The sequence below is a fragment of the Lissotriton helveticus genome, chromosome 2_2 (genome assembly GCF_964261635.1).
Source record: "Lissotriton helveticus chromosome 2_2, aLisHel1.1, whole genome shotgun sequence".
In the NCBI taxonomy this organism is placed as follows: Eukaryota; Metazoa; Chordata; class Amphibia; order Caudata; family Salamandridae; genus Lissotriton; species Lissotriton helveticus.
The window spans coordinates 2,349,436-2,373,498 of NC_136060.1; positions in this window are offsets into that span (position 1 = coordinate 2,349,436).

The window sequence follows — 24,063 nt, forward strand, 5'->3', positions numbered from 1 at the left end:
CGTCACTCCTGAGACCTTGGGGAGGCGATGCGACAACCCCGCTGGACTTAGTGGGTGTGTTACGACGAATCGGGTCTGTATGGGGAGGGAGGCGATACCTTGTATGGATTCTGCTGCGGAGGTTCCGTAGGAAAATGCTCACAAAGGCACGATGCGACGATCCTGAGGGACTGCGATGATCTCCGGGGTGACGATGCGCAGCTCATCGGTGATCTTTCACTCACAGTTCCTGAATGCGATGGCTCTGCGACAATTCTCGCAGCGACATGATGCGGTGATATCACCCAGCAGCGACAGGCTCTGCGACGGTGTTCGCAGCGGCAGAAATCTTCCCGCAAACGAAGGATGCGACGTCTTCAGGCAGCGACGACAGGCGCTGCGCTGATCTCGGACTTCGTAGCGGCGGGAATTTTCTCGCTATGCCTGGGATGCGATAAAACTTTCAGAAAAGTTCCTTAAAAGCTTGGTTTCCAGCTTCCCAACACCGGTACAAATTCCATAGGCACCACAACTGGCCCAAGCACTCTACGAAGGACAGAACTCACTCAGCAGAATTCAGGGAAGCTGGGGGTGAAGTGCTATTCTTCCTGGGACTTCTTAACAGGGAGCCAGCTCTTCTCAGGCCCTTGGAGATTTCTACAAGCAAGGGGACACAGCACGAAGCCAAGACCTTCCCCTCTCCTTGGCAGCGAAGCAACAGCAGGTCAGTCCAGCAGAGCAACAGCAGGACAGTCTTCCTTCTTCAGTTTCAGTTTTCTCCTTGGCAGAGGTTTCTTCTTAAATCCAGGAATATCTAATTTTCCGTAGTCAGGGGTCCTGTTCTTATACCCCTAAAAGTCTTTGATCCTTTGTGCAGGAGGTCTCTGAGCCCGGTCTGAACCAGTTCTGGTTGTTCCTTGAGCACTTTGTTTTCCTGGCCTCTCCCTTCCTCTCAGTGAGAGGGGCAGGGTCATCAGCCGCCCAGCAGGAGGTGGAGCCAGCATCGTGGGAGGCAGGCACAGCCCTTTTCATGCCCAGGTGCTATCCCCTCCCACCACTCAAGATGCAGATGCAGTCATTCATCCTGGGCTGACTCAGCCAGCCTCCTGGGGGCTCCCAGCCTCTGTCACTCTCAAACCAGACAGTCAATTCACAAACAGGCCAAGGCACACAGAAAGGTAAGACAAGAGAACAGCAGCTTTCTAAAAGTGATGTTCAGAAACACAGGATTTAAAAACAACCTTTCCTAAAATATGTGTTATTAAATTCTCAGTTCAGGGATACCAGACATGTGTGTCCTGTCTTGCTCCTATGGGAAGATATGCTAGTAGCCACTGTAGCCAGCATTCCCCATGATAGCCTATGGGGCAAGATAGCCTTACAATTGTGAAAAATGAAAATGGCTGTAATTCACTATCAGAGCATGTCACCTGCACTAGTACATGCTCTACCTTTCACCTACACTGTACCCTGCCCAAGGCCTTGGGCCTTCCATAGGAGAACCAATGTTTACAGAAAGGGAGGGGTTAGGCCTGGCCAGTGGGGACACTGACCAGGAGGACATGGCAGTTCACAGACTGCACACAGGCACTACGGTGGGCAGGCCTGAGACACCATTTTAGGGCTACTCATGTGAGTGGCACAATCAGTGCAGCAGGCCCACAAGTAGCATTAGTTATCACCAGCCCTGGCACCCTCCGTGCACTTTACTAGGGACCTCTTGGTCACACAAATATGCCAATCATGGATAACCAATCATTATAACAATTTACACAGGGAGCACTTGCACTTTGACACTGAACAGCAGTGGCAAAATGTCCAAAGCATCTAAACCCGCAAAAACTAAATTCAGCACAGCATCAAAAATACAGGAGGTAGAGGCAAAAAGATAGGGGGAAACCATGCCAAGGATGCCAGGTCTAACATGTGTCCCCTCCAGATGAAAGTGGGGAGAACTACCCACCCTCTTGGGAGTTCTCTTCACTAAGGCAGAAAAACCTGGACAGACCATCAGCATTGGCGTGTTCTGTGCCAGGGCAGTGTTTCACCGTAAAGTCCATTCCCTGTAGGGAGATGGACCACCTCAACCATTTTGGGTTCTCACCCCTCATCTGCATTAACCATCTGAGGGGCCTGTGGTCTGTCTGAACACGGACGTGAGTTCGAAACAGGCAGGGCCTCAGCTTCTTCAGAGCCCAGACCACAGCAAAAGCTTTCCTTTCAATTGCACTCCACCTCCGTTCCTCAGGGAGTAGCCTCCTACTAATGAAAGCTACAGGTTGGTCCCATCCCGCGTCGTTGTGACTGTGAAAGTACTGCTCCCACACCATGCTCTGAAGCGTCTGTCTGCACTATGAACTCACTGGAGAAGTCAGGTGCCTTGAGCACCGGTGCTGTGCACATGGCAGTCTTCAGGGCCTCAAAATCAGTTTGGCAGGCTTCGGTCCAATTCACTTTCCTGGGCTGCTTCTTGGAAGTCAGCTCTGTCAAGGGGGCAACAATGGTGCCATATCCCTTGACAAACTGTCTGTAATACTCGGTGAGACCTAAAAAGGCTCTCACCTATGTCTGGGTCTTGGGGTTCCCAAGCCAGAATGGTAACAATCTTTGCCTGTAGGGGCGCCACCTGGCTGCTCTCCACCTGGTGTCCCAAATACACCACAGATCCCTGCCCTATCTGGCACTTGCTGGCCTTGATAGTGAGGCCTGCCCTTTGCAGAGCCTTCAACACTTCACAGAGGTGTTGCAAGTGTTCTTCCCACGTGGAGCTGAACACAGAACTGTCATCCAGGTATGCGGCACTGAATTCCTCCCGCCCGGTCAGTACCTGGTTAAATAGTCTCTGGAATGTGGCAGGGGCATTCTTCAACCCAAAGGGCATGAGTCAGAACTGGAAGTGCCCCTGTGGCGTTGAGAATGCAGACCTCTCTTTGGCCCCATCAGTTAAGGCAATCTGCCAGTACCCAGAACTTACATCAAGTGTACTGAGGTACTGGGAAGCTCCCAACCGATCCACAAGCTCACCAGCTCTGGGGATGGGGTGTGCGTCAGTCTTGGTGACCGCATTGAGCCCACGGTAGTCCACACAAAACCGGAGTTCTGGAGTGGCACCAGGCACAGCAGCTTTTGGCACTAAGACCACTGAGCTAGCCCAGGGGCTGCTGGAGGGCTCAATTACCCCTAGCGCCAACATCTAGGAAACTACTTCCTTGATGCTGGCCCTGACCTTGTCAGCTACCCTGTAACATTTCTGTTTCTTAGGAAGACTATCTCCAGTGTCCACATCATGGACGCACCAGTTGGTGACACCTAGGGTCAGAGAGAACAGGGAGGCAAACTGATCCAACACCTGGTGACAGTCCCTCTGCTGTTCTGGGGGTCAGGGTGGGCGAGAGGACCACACCATCCACTGAGCCGTCGTGCTCCTTGGCTGCCAGGAGGTCAGGGAGAGGATCACTATCCTCCTCCCTTCCAGCATGTGTAGCCATGAGCATTGTCACTTCAGACCTCTCAAAGTGAGGTTTGAGGCGGTTCACATGCACAACTCTTCAAGTTAACCAGGTAGGTTACTTCACTCTTGCGCTCCACCACCTCATATGGCCCAGTCTACTTGTCCTGGAGCGCACAAGTCTCCACTGGCGCCATCACCCACACTTTCTGCCCAGGTTGACCAGAGTGGTATTCTGGTCGTACCATCATTTAATTTATTCCTTTCTAGCTTCCAGGTTCTCCTGAGCGAGCTTCCTGATGCGCTGTGTCTGGTTGCGGAAGGCCAGCACATAGCTGAACACATACTGGGGGGTTTTCCCATGGGATTTCTCCCACCCCTCCTTCACCAGTGTGAGAGGTCCTCTAACAGGGTGGCCATACAGGAGTTTAAAGTGACTGAACCCTAAGGACTTCTGAGGCACTTCCCTGTAGGCAAACAACAGGCGTGGTAGCAAGACGTCCCACTTCCATCTCATGGGCTCCGCTAGGCCCATAATCATTCCTTTCAGGGTGCGGTTCAACCTTTCAACCAACCCATTTCCTTTAGGGTGGTAAGGAGAGGTGAACTTATAAGTTACCCCACACTCCTCCCACAGAGACTTCATGTACCTAGAGATTAAGTGGGTACCCTGGTCAGAGACCACCTCTCTGGGGAACCCCAGACGGGAAAAGATACCCATCAATGCACGGCCCACCACGGGTGCTGTGATTGTCCTGAGAAGGACTGCTTCCGGGTACCGAGTGGCATGGACCACCAAGACCAGGATGAACCTGTTGCCTAAGGCTGTCTTGGGGTCCAGCAACCCCACAATGTCATTGCCCATCCGCTCGAAAGGGGTGCTCACCACAGGAAAGGGTTGGAGGGGTGCCTTGCACTTCCCTCCGCTCTTGCCACTGGCCTGAGATGTTTGGCAAGTTCTACAAAAGGTACCAACGTGCTTCTTCATCTGGGGCCAGTAGAAGAGGGTGACAAGCCTTTGGAAGGTCTTGTCTTGACCCAGATGTCCAGCGAGAGGCACATCATGAGCCCGACCCATTAGGAATTTCCTGACGCACTCTGGTACCACGAGCGCACGGGCTGTACCGGGCTCAACAAACTTAGGCTCACCATACAATAACTCATCTTCCAAGTAATTTAGATGATGTTTGGACGCTCCACCTGCTGCCTGGTCTGCAGCCTGTTTCCGCACATCAATGAGGGAAGGGCACTCTTTCTGCACCTTGCAGAATTCTTCCCTGGAGGGCCCACCTTCTTGCTGCCAATGGGTCAGCTCAGGCAGGTCGCCCAGTTTGGCCACCTGTTCCCCTATAGGTTCCAGGGCATCCCCCTGTGGTTCTGCTCCTTCATGGGCCGTGGGAATGGCTGGGGCTGGTTTCCCATGCCTCCTGCCTCTTCCTCTCCAGGCAGGTCTCTGGGCCACTGTTTCAGGCTCCAGTTCTGCTGATTCACCCTTACTGGCTGCCATAGCACGCGTGGTCACACAGATCCACGAAGGTAAACCCAACATCTCCAAATGAGTTTGGTGTTCCACATCCTTCCATGGAGAACTCTCCAGGTCATTACCTAGCAGACAGTCTACAGGCAAGCTATCACTGACAACAACTTCCAAGAGACAGAAACCCCTCCCCATTCAAAGGGAACACGTGCCACTTTGTAGAGGCGCACTGAGCTGTCAGCTGACACTACAGGGCGGCATACATTTGGACTAACCTGCTCTTCAGACACCTACTGACACCCCACGGATGTCACCCTGGCTCCTGTGTCTCTCAGAGCCTTTATCTCTCTCCCATTGATGATCACCTTCTGCCCGTATTTCCTAGTGTTAGGGGGCAGTAAGGTTTCCTGGACCATCTCTTGGTCTCCTAAAGAGACAAGGGTCATAACTGCTAGTCCCTCCTCCCCACTAGAAATCAAATTCCCTCCCAAAGCTACCACACTTGCTAACCCTGGGGGTGGCGCACCAGTGGGTGCTGGAGGTTTCTTGGGACATTTAGGAGCAAAGTGACCCACCTCATTGCAGTGATAGCAGGTAGGGGGACCCCTGTTGTCCCTGTTGTCTCTGTTGTCCCACCTGCCCCTAGGGGGCTATGGCTGTCTAGGTCGGGGGGGTTGGGATTCCTTTCCCTGGGAACTATTTTGGGGCCCTTGAGAGAACTTTTTTTTACCCTTGTCCCCCCACTCTTCTGCTGGGGACCCTGCCCACCTTTGGCTGTGGTACCCACAATTCCTCTGTGGACCCTGGTACTGGTCCAGCGGTCCGCCTCCTTAGCAAGCTCAATGGGGTCGGTCAGCTTGCTGTCTAAAAGATGCTGGCTCAGCTCTGGAACACAAAGACTACTCAAGTGCTCTGAACTAATTAAATGCAACAACCCCTTATAATCAGTTACTTTGCTGCCCTACATCCAACCTTTCAGTGCACGTGAGTACAAATTCACACTCTCCATCCAAATCTCAGACTCTCTCTTTTTAGAGTTCCTAAACTGCAGTCTGTACTGCTCTGGAGTAAGTCCATACCTGAGACACAAGGCCTCCTTGATACTGGGGTAGGTCATGGTAACTGCTAACTCTAAGGGCTCTAGAGCACTGCTCCTAAAAGCTTCAAAATGTTTCCACAGGCCCGCCCCTCAATCCTGTTCAGGCACACCATTCATTCTTAATGCAATTTCATAAGAAGTAAACCAGGCATAGATATCCTCACTCCTATCGTAATTCTGTACCAGATCCTTGGGAATATATACTTTACCCCCCTGCACTGGCTGTGCACTGCCACCATTTGAACTGAAATTCACCTGCTTGGCCTTGATATCCAGTTCTCTCATGCTCACTTCATGAGCCAAAAGCAATTTCTTCTCCTATAGGGCACAGGCATTTTTCCTCTCCTCTGCCGTCCTTTCTTTTTCTATCTCCAATTGCTTCATTTTCATTCTCATGATTTCAATTTCATGGTCTCTCACTTTTTGATTTTCTTCTAACTCTTCTGGTGTGAAACCCCTACTGGAATGGTGACTGCCAGGCCTTGAGCCTGGTCCGCCCATAGGCCGATCTTGGGGTTAAAAACCATTCCCTCCACTTGCATTATTTCTCACTTGGGCCTCCCAATAGGCCTTCAAGATGCTCTGCAGGTCCTCCTTCCTGAGGCTGCTTTTTATGGGTCACTCAAACTTGTTGCAGGATTGTTTAAGCTGTGTAACCTTGTAAGAATACAAATCTTCAATGAAAAACTCCAATTCTGCCTCCTCACTTGGTGCCTTCCCATTCACAGACATGATGCTTTGAAGAGTTATTAAAAAATAGAACCAACTAACAAAAACAGTAGTATGCGGTGGCGTAGTGGTCTGCACTCACTAGTGATGTACACCAATCACTGTGGGTCTAGTACAAATACAAGTTCAAATCCCCACCGCTGACCAACAATGTTAGACCTGGGGATTTCTAGTTGGCAGAGGTAGGTACCACTGTCCAAATAGGGACCCTTGCTTCTAGTCAGGGTAAGGAGGATACAATCTTTAGATAACCCCTGCTCACCTCCTTGGTAGCTTGGCACGAGCAGTCAAGGCTTATCAAAGGCAATGTGTAAAGTATTTGTACCAACACTCACAGTAACACAGTGAAAACACCATAAACTGACACCACAACAGTTAGGAAAAATAAAGGTATTTAATCTAAACTACACAAGACCAAAACGACAAAAATCCAACATACACAGTTCAAGGTTATGGTTTCAAAAGAGTTCTTAAAGGTGCGATAAATAATCAACAGTTGCGTGAAAAGTTCACAGTTGCATCACGTTTAGCCACCAGTACCTTTAAATGCGACAAAGTTCCAAAAAAGCTGGTGCGTTGGAAAACAAGCGATGCGTCACTCCGGAGATCTTAGGGAGGCGATGCGACTACCCCGCTGGACTTAACGGGCGTGTTGCAACTAATCCAGTCTGTATGGAGAGGGAGGCGATACCTTGTATGGATTCCGGTGCGGAGGTTCGGTAGGAAAATGCTCTCAAAGGCATGATGCGATGATCTTAAGAGACTGCGACGATCTCCGGGGCGACTGTGCGCGGATCAGCGGCGATCTTTCACTTGCAGTTCCTGGATGCGATGGCTCTGCGACGATTCTGGAAGCGACATGATGCGGTGATCTCACCCAGTGGCGAGAGGCTCTGCGACGATGTTCGCAGCGGCGGAAATCTTCCCGCAAACGAAGGATACGACGTCTTGAGGCAGCGACGACAGGCGCTGCGACGATCTCAGTCTTCGTAGCGGCGGGAACTTTCTCGCTATGCCGGGGATGCAATAAAACTTGCAGAAAAGTTCCTTAAAAGCTTAGTTTCCAGCTTCCCAACACAGGTACAACTTCCAGAGGCACCACAACTGGCCCAAGCACTCTAGGAAGGACAGAACTCTCTCAGCAGAGTTAGGGGAAACTGGGGTTGAAGTCCTTTTGTTCCTGGAACTTCTTAACAGGGAGCCAGCTTTTCTTAGTCTCTTGGAGATTCCTTCAAGCAAGGGGACACAGCACAAAGCAAAGTACTTCCCCTCTTCTTGGCAGCAAAGCAACAGCAGGTCAGTCCAACAGAGCAACATCAGGACAGTCTTCCTCCTAGAGTTTCAGCTTTCTCCTTGGCAGAGGTCCCTTCTTGATTCCAGGATGATCTAATTTTCTGTAGTCAGGGGTCCTGTGCTTATACCTCTAAAAATCTTTGATCCCTTTGTGCAGGAGGGCACTGAACCCGCTCAGAACCAGTTCTGGGTGTTCCTTGAGCACTTTGTTTTCCTGGCCTCTCCTTTCAATTCAGGGAGAGCGGCAGGGTCATCAGCCACCCTGCAGGAGGTGGAGCCAGCATTGTGGGAGGCAGGTACAGCCCTATTCAGGCCCAGGTGCTATCCCCTCCCACCACTCAAGATGCAGATGCAATTATTCAGCCTAGGGCTGACTCAGCCAGCCTCCTGAGGGCTCCTAGCCTCTGTCACTCTCAAACCAGACAGCAATTCACAAACAGGCCAAGGCACACAGAAAGGTCAGACAAGAGAACAGCAACTTTCTAAAAGTGCTGTTCTCAAACCCAGGCTATAAAAACAACTTTTCCTAAAAGATGTGTTATTAAATTCTGAGTTCAGGGATACCAGACTTGTATGTCCTATCTTGCTCCTATGGGAAGATATGCTGGTAGCCACTGCTGCCAGCATTCCCCATGATAGCCTATGGGGCAAGATAGCCTTACAATAGTGAAAAACGAAAATGGATGTAATTCACTACCATAACATGTCACCTGCACTAGTACATGCTCTACCTTTCACCTACACTGCACCCTGCCCAAGGGGGTACTTTGGGCCTTCCATAGGAGTGGCCAATGTGTACAGAAAGGGAAGGGTTAGGCCTGGCCAGTGGAAACACTGACCAGGAGGACATGGCAGTTCACAGACTTCACTCAGACACTGCGGTGGCAGGAGGCCTGAGACACCATTTTAGGGCTACTCATGTGGGTGGCACAATCAGTGCTGCAGGCCCACTAGTAGCATTTGTTATCAACAGCCCTGGCACACTCAGTGCACTTTACTAGGGACCTCTTGGTGACACTAATATGCCAATCATGGTTAACCAATCACAATAACAATTTAGACAGGGAGCACTTGCACTTTGACACTGAACAGCAGTGGCAAAGTGCCCATAGCATCTAAACCCACAAAATCGAAATCCAGCACAGCATCAAAAATACAGGAGGTAGAGGCAAAAAGATAGGGGAAACCACACCAAGAATGCCAGTCTTGACCCTGTGCCTCATGGGAACACTCCAGCCCGAACTGTAAACAAGAATCCTGGGACTGGTTTCGGGGTAACACCCCTCATCAGCCAGGCTAGCTTGGCAGTTTGGGCTGGACTGTTCCCATGAGGTACAGGGTCAAGACTTTCTGAACCTGGTCCAAAGTATGCACCCTGACACTCATTCCTTGAGTGGATTCCTTATTTAGTACTTATTTATCGATCACTGAAACAATATCGACGTCAAAAATATCCAATTACAAAAATATCGATGTAAAAATATAGAATACCAAAATATCGACCTCCTATCTCCAAACAGGTAAGTACAAAAATATCGAATCAAAAATATCGATGTAAAAAACTAGTTAGTCAAAATATCGATTTTTTTTAAATGCTTTAAATTAATAAAAAATTTATATTTTTACCGTAGGATAGCAGAAGCGGGAACAATTTACTATTACCACTCCAGTGAGTGCAACAGTAGGGAAAGCGTTGGATAGCGTAGGGGTAAAAATTACTATTCCCACTCCAGAGAGTGCAACGGTAGGGAAAGCGTTGGATATCGGAGGGGTAAAAATTACTATTCCAACTCCAAAGAGTGCAACAGTAGGGAAAGTGTTGGATAGCGGGAGGGTAAAAATTACTATTCCAACTCCAGAGAGTGCAACAGTAGGGAAAGCGTTGGATAGCGTAGGGGTAAAAATTACTATTCCCACTCCAGAGAGTGCAACAGTAGGGAAAGCGTTGGGTAGGGGGAGGGTATAAATTACTATTCCCATTCCAGAGAGTGCAACAGTAGGGAAAGTGTTGGATAGTGTAGAAGTAAAAATTACTATTCCAACTCCAGAGAGTGCAACAGTAGGGAAAGCGTTGGATAGCGGCAAGGTAAAATTTACTATTCCCACTCAAGAAAATGCAACAGTAGGGAAAGCGTTGGATAGCGTAGTGGTAAAAAGTGACTATAACAACTCCAGAGAGCGCAACAGAGGGGACAGCGTTGGATAGCGTAGGGGTAAAAATTACTATTCCCACTCCAGAGAGTGCAACAGTAAGGAAAGCGTTGGATAGCGTAGGGGTAACAATTTCTATTCCCACTCAGTGAGTGCAACAGTAGGGAAAGTAAAGATTTAATATATTAATAAAAATAAATTAAATATCAATACCAAGAAAATATGAATTAAAATAAATTACCAATTTATTATATAATAATTACTTAATTAAAAATACAAATTAATATTAATACATTTTTTTACCTATTAATACAAATTAATTACCAATTAATTAATACATTAAAAATAAATTCAAATTAACAAATAAAAATGATTTACTTAATCACAATTAAATTACTTCCCTCCTATTTTTTTTTTTTTTTTTTTGTTAAACAATTTTTATTGCAGAGGTAAGTACAGCATACAGTGCAGTGTTCAGCATCTGACAGTGCAAAGTCGTTGGTCTCCTGTTCCTCCTATTCCCCTAAAAACCCACAACCCAATACACAAAATAAATTATTAACATTAACTTAATTATCAAATAATCAATTAACAAAATTAAATTACCAATTAAAAATTAAATAATTAATGATTAATTAACTATTCAAACTCAATACCAATACATTAATTAACATATTTAATTAATTACAATTAAATTACTTACCACCCTATTCCCCTATAAACCCACAACCCGCTACGGAAAATAAATTAATTAAACTAACATAATTATCAATTAATCAATTAATAAAAATACATTGCCAATTAAAAATTAATTACCAATTAAAAATTAATTAATTACCAATTAAAAATTAATTAACAATTAATTCAAAATAAATACCAATAAATAAATTAACATTTTTAATTAATTACAAATAAATTACTTTCCAACCTATTCCCCTATAAACCCACAACCCACTACAGAATTAGATTACGCAAAAATTAAATAACATAAAAAAACACTTATAAAAATTAGATATAAAAAATTAGTTATATTTTGATATCTATATTATATACTTCGATATTTTATCTTTCTGTATTTTAAAAATCGATATTACTTGCTTCGATATTTTAACTTTTTATATTTTAAAATTCGATATTACTTACATCAATATTTTGACTTTCTATATTTAAAAAATGGATATTACTTACCTTCTATTCGATATTTTTAACAACTATATTCTGTCCATTCGATATTATGTCCATTCTATATTTTTTACTCGATATTATTTCCATTCTATATTTTTTACTCAATATTATGTCTGTTTACCCTTATTTAGTACTGTTCCTGGTACTTGATGGTTCTCTGCTGTTGATTCAGCATCAACACTGGATAATGCTAATCTTCAACTATTGTTGCCAGTCTGCATGCTCATGCTGGAGATTTAACTTACCTTGTGTATTCAGGCAACAGTTAACTGAATGAAATGCATGATGGTCTGGCTGGCCGTATCAGGCCGTAATAGGGCGTCCAAACCGTGATGCGCACTGAAGTTCTCTCCAACCTGACCTGCGTTGCTGGGTTGGAGAGAGCAGGAACATGGTCCCAGTCACCCTGGGAGTGCTAATTATTGGTGCTCAGGCAAATCCTGACGCTGCTTTCAGCAGCATCAGGATTGGCAGCAGTGCACTCTATCAACAAACCGGCCGCTAATGTACATAATATTTTTGTATCTGGAAAACAAGTGTTTCAGTGAACCAGATTTTGAATATGCATTGCCTAGTTTATTGACATTAGGATGGAAATGGTTGTAAGAATAGATTTGTAGGCTGATTTGTATCACTTCTGTCAAACCTATTTAATGACCATGAGTGACAACTCATTCCTACCCTTTGCATAGGAAAATGTGCAGTAGTAAACAGGCAGAACAATTACTCTAGCTAGTTGTGATGTTGGAGCTGCTTCTCTTCCTGTCACGGCACAAAGGAAGCTCCTGTGCCAGAATCATGGGAACAGAATAATCACTTAGGGGTGGTGCACTCCACTCGCCACCAAGCTTGGTGTTTGCCCCCCTCATGAAACACGCGGGGCCTTGGAGCACGGCTGCATTCAATTTTTTGTTGCACTGTGTGCAGTGCTTGGTGCAGCTTTAGCACCCACTTATACTACAGTGCTACTTGGGCTGGTGCCACTCATTTATAATTGCTCTCTCCACTTGTCATGGTTGAGAGGGTGTTTATCTCTAGGTTCAGCTCTTTCAGAGTGACATATATTCAACAATCATGTATTTTGGTTTCAGGAACTACAGGAGCTTAATTCATTATATTTGACGACTAACTTTATTTTGGGGAAGCACCCTGTATCAGTATTTATTTATTTATTTATTTATTTATTTATTTTATTAAAACATTTATATAGCGCGAACAAAAGCCCTAGGGCATCTCGGCGCTGAAGTTTCTGCAATGTATAACCATCAAGGGGACTGAAGTTTTATTGTTTAAACAGCCAGGTCTTAAGCTGTTTGCGAAACATCCAGGTCCGATATTGTGTAAAGCTTTATATACCAGGCAGAGGGACTTGAATTAAATCCTCTTTCTCACCGGTAGCCAATGCAGCTGTCTTATGGTGGCTGATACCGACTGGTATTTTGGAATGCGCCCAAGTAGCCTAGCGGCAGCATTCTGAATGATTTGCATTTTTTGAAGCACCTTCTCTTGGGCACCCAAGAACAGAGCGTTACAGTAGTCTAAGGTGGATAGAACCAGGTGAGTGACCAGGGTTTTACCAGCATTATCAGGTAGGAATGGCAAGATTTTTTTTATGAGCCGTAATTTATGAAAAGCGGAGGAGGAGATCTGATTTGCATGAGGTAGGAAATTCAGGCGGTTGTCGAACACCACCCCTAAGTTCCTCACCTTGTTGGTCGGATCCGGGGGCTGGCCCATGGATGAAGGCCACCAGAGTGAGGACCATTCCGGGGATAATTTGCCAAAAATGACAACTTCTGATTTGTCAGAATTTAGTTTCAAGCAATTGGCAGCCATCCAGCTCCCAATTGCCTGCATGCCTTGATTGAAATTACTGGCAATCTTAGGCCCATCATTCTTGACTGCTAGGACCAACTGGGTGTCCTCTGCATAGAAGGTAAGGCTCATCCCATGTGCCTTGATGACTCTGGCAAGGTCCGACACGTAAATGTTAAATAAAGTCGGACTAAGGGATGAGCCTTGAGGAACTCCGCATGGCAGTGACAGAGGAGATGATTTGAAAGGTCCGATGGTAACCACCTGGGACCTCCCCGCCAGAAATGAAGCAATAAGTCCTCTGGCGTTCCCTCGGATGCCCAAGCCTCTGACACGGTCGACCAAAGTAACATGGTCGACCGTGTCGAAGGCTGCCGATAGGTCCAGCAGAATAAGAACTGCTGTTCCTCCTTCATCCCGGATAGATCTAATATCATCCGCTGCCTTGACCAGGGCAGTCTCTGTTCCATGAAATTGGTGGAAGCCGAACTGTGATTCGTCCAGTAGCCTATTTTCCTCGACAAAGGAGGATAGCTGAAGGTTCATGATTTTTTCAACTACTTTCGCTAGGAGAGGAAGACTAGCGATAGGACGATAACTTTTAAGATCATCCTTGTCGAGGTTGGGTTTTTTAAGGAGGGGTTTTACAAGGGTCCTTTTTAAAATCTCTGGGTAAATGCCCGTGCAGAACACAGAATTGCAGATCGTGGTTATGGACGGAAGAACTATTTCAATAATCGGGCGTAGGATTTTCAAGGGACATGGGTCCGAGGCAGAGCCTGATTTAATAGATGATATGATATTCCGTACCTGAGGGAGATCTACTTCTGTGAACTGCAGGAAGTTGGGACCATTATGTGAAGGGGGAAAAGTGGGAAGAGTAATTGCATTATTTGCGAAGACTCGATAAATGTCCTCGACTTTACTAAAGAAACAATTCGCTAGGTCGTTACAAAGAGATTGGGAAGGGGGAGGGGTCAAATCAGAAGAAAACCCAGCTAACTGTTTGGTGGTTTCAAACAATAGTTTACTGGAATGTTTGGCTAATTCTATTTTTTTTCTTTGCCTCACAGATTAAGATTTTGTATTTGGACATTGCATCTTTATACTTGGATTTGGCTTCATCAGTATAATCTTTCCGCCAGTGCCTCTCGCTGTTCTTGCACTGTTGCTTCTGGATGCGTAGCTCAGCTGAGTACCAAGGGGCCGACGGGGCAGATCTATTACGGGATCGTTGTTTGGTCTGAACTAGTTCCGAGGCTGCAGAGCTTACCCAGTCATAGTATTGGGAAATCGCAATGTTGGGATCAGTGGATAGCAACAGGGTGGTATCGGTAAGGTTTGATTCTAACCTAGAGGTGTCTATGTCGTCCCATGCCAAATAGGGTTGACGGGGGTTAGGGCCTGATTTGCCTGCGGGAAAATCCTGTACTGACAATGATGCCAGAATAAGATGATGGTCAGTCCAGGTCAGAGGAACTATTTGGGAGACTTGTAGGCCCACTGTATTAGTGAATATGCAATCCAAGGAGTGGCCACCATCATGCGTGGGAGATGTGACCAGTGGGTGAAGGCCAAAAGTGGTCATATCTGCTAGAAGAGTAGCCGTATCTGGATTATCTGGTAAATAAAAATGAAAATTAAAGTCACCCAGGATCGTGAGAGAGTTGTCGAGGGCAGATACTTCCAGTGTAGATCTAAGATCTGAAATGAATTCATTCCTGGGCCCCGGAGGGCGGTATAAAAGGATGCCTTTAAATGTGTAGGTTGGGGACAGATTAATGGCAAATTCTAGGGCTTCACAAGAGGATTGGGTGATCGTTTTTGTCCTGACGGAAAAAGTATCACGTGCAATGATGGCAATGCCACCACCTTTTTTCTTGAGTTGTCTGTCCAGTCTGTATATCACATACCCACTAGGTACAGCAATCACTACATCAGGACTGGACGCTTCGTCCATCCAGGTTTCCGTTATGAAGAATAGGTCTATTTTGTGGTCATTAATCAGCTTGTGGATGTCCTGGCGATGTTTAACTGCTGAACGGACATTAGAGAGGGCAATAATGTAGGATTTCATATTACATTTCATGTTACAGGGGGGCATGTTATAGGTAAAAGGTATAGGGGCTTTACAGCCCCAGCAGCGTGAGACCGGGCTGGTAAGCAAGGAATAGGGATTTGAGATAGTACAAGCCTGAAGGATCGGAGGACGTAACTGCCGAAGCTGAAGGGAGGTGTAATAACCTCCTGGTGGCAGAGGGTGAGAGCCAGGGGGGGTGGCCCTAGGCCCGGGCCAGGCACGGACGGGCGCAGACGGGCTTGCCTTTGGCGCGCCGCCGGCGCGCCCGCTGCGCCCGCCCGCTGCACGGTCGGGTAAGTCCCTTGCTTATGTTCATGGTAAAAGGGGCGTGGGAGGGTGGGAGGGGCGTGGGAGGGTGGGAGGGGCGCCGAGCAATCCGGCCAGCCTTCCCAATCAAAAATGGCGCCTAAAGTTATGCTCAGGGGTTCCCAGCGCCTGGTAATAGCGGCGTGGTGGGATGTAGAAGAGCCTCGGCGATGTAATCTCGTCTCGAGGTAGGTTCAGGAATTAAAAACGGACTATATAAAATATAATACACAGTTTTAAAAAAAAGCGATTCTTGAATCAATCACCTTTTTAAATGCCACAGAGTGCAAGGGAGCACAGAGTACCTCCGGCTTTCCGCCTCAGAGGGAAATAACAGCAGAATCACTGGTGGCTACAATGCCTCGCCCTTAAGTATCGAGGGAGGGCGGGAGGGGCGCCGAGCAATCCGGCCAGCCTTCCCAATCAAAAATGGCGCCTAAAGTTATGCTCAGGGGTTCCCAGCACCTGGTAATAGCGGCGTGGTGGGATGTAGAAGAGCCTCGGCGATGTAATCTCGTCTCGAGGTAGGTTCAGGAATTAAAAACGGACTATACAAAATATAATACACAGTTTTAAAAAAAAGCGATTCTTGAATCAATCACCTTTTTAAATGCCACAGAGTGCAAGGGAGCACAGAGTACCTCCGGCTTTCCTCCTCAGAGGGAAATAACAGCAGAATCACTGGTGGCTACAATGCCTCGCCCTTAACCCCTTCGACGCTCATGACGAGCTGGGCTCGTCATGAGGTAGCCTCCTGGCACGCTCATGACGAGCCCAGCTCGTCATGCAAAGTGCGTTTTCGCAAAATCCAGCGTACGGGGGGGAATCATGCCGCACGCATGCGGTTAGGTATCCAGGGAGGGCGGGAGGGGCGCCGAGCAATCCGGCCAGCCTTCCCAATCAAAAATGGTGCCTAAAGTTGTGCTCAGGGGTTCCCAGCGCCTGGTAATAGCGGCGTGGTGGGATGTAGAAGAGCCTCGGCGATGTAATCTCGTCTCGAGGTAGGTTCAGGAATTAAAAACGGACTATATAAAATATAATACACAGTTTTAAAAAAAAGCGATTCTTGAATCAATCACCTTTTTAAATGCCACAGAGTGCAAGGGAGCACAGAGTACCTCCGGCTTTCCGCCTCAGAGGGCAATAACAGCAGAATCACTGGTGGCTACAATGCCTCGCCCTTAAGTATCCAGGGAGGGCAGGAGGGGCGCCGATCAATCCGGCCAGCCTTCCCAATCAAAAATGGCACCTAAAGTTATGCTCAGGGGTTCCCAGCGCCTGGTAATAGCGGCGTGGTGGGATGTAGAAGAGCCTCGGCGATGTAATCTCGTCTCGAGGTAGGTTCAGGAATTAAAAACGGACTATATAAAATATAATACACAGTTTAGAAAAAAGCGATTCTTGAATCAATCACCTTTTTAAATGCCACAGAGTGCAAGGGAGCACAGAGTACCTCCCGCTTTCCGCCTCAGAGGGACATAACAGCAGAATCACTGGTGGCTACAATGCCTCGCCCTTAAGTATCCAGGGAGGGCGGGAGGGGCGCCGAGCAATCCGGCCAGTCTTCCCAATCAAAAATGGCGCCTAAAGTTATGCTCCGGGGTTCCCAGCGCCTGGTAATAGCGGCGTGGTGGGATGTAGAAGAGCCTCGGCGATGTAATCTCGTCTCGAGGTAGGTTCAGGAATTAAAAACGGACTATATAAAATATAATACATAGTTTTAAAAAAAAGCGATTCTTGAATCAATCACCTTTTTAAATGCCACAGAGTGCAAGGGAGCACAGAGTACCTCCGGCTTTCCGCCTCAGAGGAAAATAACAGCAGAATCACTGGTGGCTACAATGCCTCGCCCTTAAGTATCCAGGGAGGGTGGGAGGGGCGCCGAGCAATCCAGCCAGCCTTCCCAATCAAAAATGGCACCTAAAGTTATGCTCAGGGGTTCCCAGCGCCTGGTAATAGCGGCGTGGTGGGATGTAGAAGAGCCTCGGCGATGTAATCTCGTCTCGAGGTAGGTTCAGGAATTAAAAACGGACTATATAAAATATAATACACAGTTTTAAAAAAAAGCGATTCTTGAATCAATCACCTTTTTAAATGCCACAGAGTGCAAGGGAGCACAGAGTACCTCCGGCTTTCCGCCTCAGAGGGAAATAACAGCAGAATCACTGGTGGCTACAATGCCTCGCCCTTAAGTATCCAGGGAGGGCGGGAGGGGCGCCGAGCAATCCGGCCAGCCTTCCCAATCAAAAATGGCGCCTAAAGTTATGCTCAGGGGTTCCCAGCGCCTGGTAATAGCGGCGTGGTGGGATGTAGAAGAGCCTCGGCGATGTAATCTCGTCTCGAGGTAGGTTCAGGAATTAAAAACGGACTATATAAAATATAATACACAGTTTTAAAAAAAATCGATTCTTGAATCAATCACCTTTTTAAATGCCACAGAGTGCAAGGGAGCACAGAGTACCTCCGGCTTTCCGCCTCAGAGGGAAATAACAGCAGAGTATAGTTAGGGGATACACGTTTTCGATTTGTTACTGTCCCTAGTACTTCCTGTCTGTATTCTTCCACTTCCATGTTGTATTTATAAGTGGCACTATTTAAGAAAGTGATGTGGATAGGTGAACCCATTGTACTATTGTTTAAAATAGAGACTATTGATGTGCATGATGCCCCTTTTCTCCTTGATTTTTAAAACGCTGGAAGTTGAGTGACAAATATGAGTTTGTAACTCAGAAGAATTTCAGAACTATGCCAATTTCAAACCAATGTAGCTATATATTTGAGTTGTAAGATACGTTTCAAAATCCTTGCTCCCAGATTTCTTAAAGTAGTTTACCCACTGGTTTATCACTCTGACGGGCATCCTTAGAGGCAGAGTACCGTTTGACAATAGGATATTGATTTGCCTTGTTCCATCACCCCACTTAATTTCAAGATCCTCATGTGCCAGTTGAATTTGTGACCACGTTTATTACAGTTTTGGACTAGTATAAAGTTTCTGTATCTACATACAGTAGAATATATTTATGCTTCAACCTATTCCAGAGCAAGAAATACTAATAATAGTGCTCCCAATGCCACTGCTACTTATAATGCCAGTCATTCAGTAAGGCAATATCTTGATTTTGGCCTAAAGCCATAAAAGAGTCAGATGAATCCTTAAATACAAAATATATAAAAGCTGGATAAAGATACAAGGCATATAAAAGAAAAGAATCTCCAACTGCATATATTAAAATAAAACCAGATAAAATATGTCAAAACATTAAGTACACAGCAGCATTAGGGGGACACAATTTTTTGTCTTAACCTCCACATAGACATGAAATACCTTGACACTGCAAAGACAATAGGCTGGCTTGTATTACTTCTGAATATTCGAAAGGGCGATGCTGTGACTCCTCAGACCCAAATTATGGCGAAGTGGCAAAATCCAATTTTTCCGTGGACCATGGTAATCTGCACAAAATAGAATTAAATGTTCATCCACTTCAATCACTACAGGGCATAAGGGGCATGTTTTGTCAGGCTCCAAGTTCCCAGATTCCATGCAGCATAATAATGATAATGGTAATTACAGCAATTACTTTCCAAACCGCATCAAGTTCAACTCTATTACTTTAGTAGTATCACAGCGATACGTTTTCTGGATTTCATGCCAGGGCACTGGTTAGAATGGGTTTTCTAGACCCTCTGGCACTAGAGACTTGCTCAGTGTGCCAACCTGAGACTGAAAGCTCACTGGACTGCAACCACCCCACAATCCACTGAGTTCTACTTGAGTGAGGTGCATTCTAAATAACGATCAGTCCTCTGAGATTTCACAGTGATAGTTAATGAAACACCAAACCCTCTTTCATCATGAATAATCACACTCAGGTATACTAGAAAACCAGGAATATATTTTCAAAAATCATTGAAATCAAGCTTCGATCATTGTGTACACAATACACATAGCAACTAATACTGAAGCATTTCGACAGTCTCATACAACTTAACATCATTATCCTCAACCCATACTTTCTCTTGGGTGACTAAGCTAACCTTAGCACCAAAAGAGGGCTTTTCTGGATTTTTATATGTTTATACTCACAGCAGCTGCTGTTTCTGTCTGTCTCTGCAAGTTGACAGATAAGCCGAGCAAAGGCTGGTATGCCTTCCCTGTAGCCTTCAGCAAAGCAAGATGATTATTGCTCTTTATGACCCTCCTTCTCAAACGCCTGGGAGGAAGTTCCTCTCTAACTTTTAATGCTCAGTTCTAGTTTATAAATAGTTTAAATGCAGATCATACTCATAGTTTTTTTTTCTACTGGAACTGGAGTTGAGTTTGAGTTTAAAATATTTATAAAGCGCACGTACACCTGGCGGTTTCATGGCGCTATGTAAATGTAAATGTATTTCGATTTATATAGCACACTAATCACCCAGGGGTCTCAAGGCGCTTGCTTAGGGAACCCGTCCTGGTATTCCCCTGTGAGATACCCCGGCAGGGTATTCACAAGGTGAAAGCCAGGCATCCCGCCGCGAGGGGCCGTAGTGGAGATTAAGCAAGCTATTGCCCAGAGTCGCAGAGTGTGACCCCGTGAGTCGAGCAGGCACCAGAGCGAGAATTGTCGAGTCCGTGGAATTTTTGAGCCCGAGACCCGCCGAGGCGGGGAATCGAACCCTGGTCCACGGCTGATCTCAGCTTCCGGGTCTGCCGCCTCTAACCACTGAGCCACGCTTCTCCACGCTATAGAGTACTGAGCCCAGGAGGGCAAGAAAAACAGGGGGAGATAAAGATGGCTGATTTATGGGGAGAAAGCTTTTGAGAAGAGAAAGGTTTTTAGCGATTTACGGAAAAGTGAGTATTGGGTGCACGATCTAAGGTGGGCAGGGAGGGAGTTCCAAAAAGCTGGGGCAAGTGTGGAGAATTTTGTGCCTCCCCACTTTTTGCCTTTGAAGCGAGGAACTGTCAACAGCTGTTGGGTGGATGAGCGGAGTTCCCTGATTTAATTTCAGAAGACATGAAAGCAGGGGCTGCGCCGACCCGAGCCTGATAGGTAATGCAGCCCATCTTGAACTGGGCTCGTTCATGGATGGGGAGCCAATGTAAAGACTTAAGGAGGGGAGTGACGTGGTGGGATTTGGCCAAGTTGAAGACCAGGCGAGCAGCCTGGTTTTGGACCAACTTAAGTCGTCGCATGCTGTAGGCGGGCATGCCGCAATAGAGGGCATTGGTGTAGTCTAGGCAAGAGGTAACCATTGCCAAGACTATGAGCTTGAGGGCGGAAAAAGAAAAAAACCGAGAGACTTTGTGAATAGTGCGGAGTGAGAGAAAAGAGGAAGAGACAACAAAACTAACCTGGGAGTGCAAAGTGAGTTGGTCACTCAGTTTGACCCCAAGGGTTTTTACAGATGGCGATGGAGAAGGGGGGGACCAAAGGAGGGGGACCAGAAAAGAGAAGTCCAGGGACTGGAGCAACCACCTGTCAAAACCAGCTCTGTTTTGTCGGGGTTTAACTTCAGGTGGTAGTAGTTCATCCAGTCCCGGATGAAGACCATGACAGACTGGAAGTTAGACATGGATTCGGGGGATGTGGATAGAGAAAAGATAAGCTGGAGGTCATCCGCATAGTTGTAAACGGAGACCTCCAGCTGTTGAAGGGCAAAGATAAGAGGGGCAATGTATAGGTTGAATAGAAGAGGGTAGAGGGAAGAGCCCTGGGGAACCCCACATTGTACTCTACGGAAGTCAGCAGAGAAGTCACCCAAGCGCACTGCCTGGGTCCGGTCTCTCAGGAAGGAGGACAGCCAGACCAAGGCCGAACCTCCAATCCCCGCCGCCCTGACACGGGAGAGTAAGATAGAGTGGTCAACCGTGTCAAAGGCGGCGGAGAGGTCGAGGAGGACCAGGGCCCGGGGGTGGTTGGTGTCCATACCTTCTCTGAGGTTGTCTAGCACTGACAATACTACGGACTCCGTAGAGTGGGCTGGGCGAAACCCAGCCTGTCGGGGGGCTAGCACCCTGTTCTCCTCCATGAAGGTGCTGAGCGTTCTGGTCACATGACGTTCCAGAACCTTCCCCAGAAAGGGCAATAAAGAAATGGGGCGGTAGTTGGTAAGAGCGGAGGGGTCGGCGCCGGGTTTTTGTAGAATAGGGACGATAATGGCCGATTTGAGGGGTGGAATAACAATGCCCTGGGACAGTGAACTGTTGAGGAATGTGAGAGGGGGTAGCACACAGGTTGAGTAGATCCCTTTCAGGATGTGGGTGGGACAGGGATCCAAAGGAGAGCCTGATTTAACCATGGGCAGGAGGGAGAGGAAAGACTCTTCTGTCAGAAGAGGGAAGGAGTCAAGGTGGGCTGCGACTGACGGGCACTGGGGGTTGACGAAGGAGGAAGGGGGGAATGGGATGTTGGCTTTGATATTAGCAATTTTGTCCAGAAAGAAGGTGTTAAGGGAATCACATAAGTCCTGGGAGGGAGAGGGTTTGAGGGTGGCTCGGTCGGAGAAGGCGAGGTCATGCACGATGGAAAAAATCTCTCTAGGCTGATTTTCGGCCGCCAGGATTTTAGAGGAGAAATAAGCATTCTTGGTGGCCAAGATTGATTTTTTATACAAAGCCAAGAGGGAGATGTACCGATTTTTGAGATTAGGGCAATAGTCGTGCCTCCAGGACCGTTCCGCGAGGCGAACGCTAACTTTTTGGGCCTTTAGTTCCTCACTGAACCAGCGGTTCGCATCGTTTGTGCGCCTGGCGGACACCCGCCTGAGGGGGGCGACAGAATCACAACCTGATTGGAGCCAGGAGTTGATGGAGTCGGCTTGCGCGGAGGACGACAGCCCATGGAGATCCGGGCTGGTAGCAGAGAGAGTGGCGAACAGAGAGTCCAGGTCTACATGGTTCCATGAGTGCGCCCAGGTGTTTTTGGGGAGAGAGGGCATGGGAACTGAGGAGAGGATTAGGGAGAATGATATCAGAAAATGGTCGGACCAGGTACAAGGGGAAACAGACATGGAAGTTACTGAACAGTTGAGGGACCAGATCTGGTCGAGGATGTGGCCCTGAATATGGGTGGGGGAGTGAACGTGGGAGTCGAAGTTAAGGGAACGAAGGGTATCTGAGAATTCTTTCGAAATGGGACATTCCACCGGATCAGAGGGCCAAAAACTGAAGTCTCCTAACACCAGAATAGAGGAGTTGTTGATTGCTAGATTGGCGACCAAGTTTTGAAAACTGGGAAGAAAGGGTTGGGAAGGTGAGGGAGGGCGGTACATGAGTAAACAAGTGAGCGGAGTGTTAAAAGAAAGTGAACGAGCAACTAAGAAGTCTGAAGAGCCGAAAGAAGGGAAGGCTAAGGATTGAAAGGAAATTTCTTTACGGGCAATCAGAGCGAAGCCGCCGCCCAATTTGCCAGAGGGTCGGTCAGCTCGTAGGGCATAATAAGAGGCGGGAAGCGCAGCCAATAGAGAGGGAAGAGAGTTATTGCAAAACCACGTCTCTGTAAGGAATAAGAGATCAGGTTTGTGCAGTTCCAAGAGGATAAAAAGAGCAGGCTAGTCTCTGAGGGCAGTGTTAATGAAAACTAGAGGGCTGCGGTACCAGGTCCGGACCCCCCGCAGCTTCGGCCACGTGGAGCAGAAGTGTGCCGCCACCACCTTTTCACAACAGCAGTGTTTTCTGTATATCAGCAGGCACACACCAGACTTTCAGATGGTGGCAGCAAGAAGGTGCTGTAGGCCGACCAAGGTATTTCCAGCATTGTTTCTCGTGTAGCGCAACCCGGCGGGGGAGATGAGGCTGCGATTCCACCCAGGCTCGCCAGCCGCAGGTCAAGGTTCTCACGAGCAGCGAGCAGATAACAAGGCCCTCTTCGGAAAGATGGGAAGCGACGGGTCGCGCTCCTAGGCCCGCACGCAACGCAGCAATCAGTGCTCCCCCCCGACATGCAGCGTCGGCCCAGCACCCAGGAGCGGGCAGGAGCACTCCCGCTCTAGCGAGCGGAAGCGGCAGGGGAACAACAGCGGGTGCAGCCGCGGGCTTCGATCAGGTTCTGCCACCCGATCCCCCTCACAGCTCAACTCCTCGGCGGTGCCCAGGTCCGGATGGTAGCGCCTCCTGTCCAGGCCAGCTAGGGTCAGCCTTCGCATCGCCATCCGTACCTTGCAGCGTACGTCCTCAGAGCCGCCAGGCAGCGCCCGGGGAGCAGTAAAGCAGGCCCGAGGGTCGTGGGACCAGACCCAGTCCACCACAGGGGAGGCAGCACAGCTAGGGCACCCCACAGAAGTCAGTAGGTGTCGGCCTGGCTGCAGGTTGTAGGTAAGGCGCCATTCAGCAGCAGCAATGCTTAAAGCAGCAGCTACCTCTCAGGCTTCTCGCACCATCGCCATCTTAGGGGCCTCGAGCTCCGAGCTAACAACAGCAGCAATCGCGCCTCCAGGCAACAACGAGACGGTCTTCTCGTCCTAGGCTGCCTCAGGGGCTCTTCTTATGTGTTCATGGCCGGTTGTGTAGAATC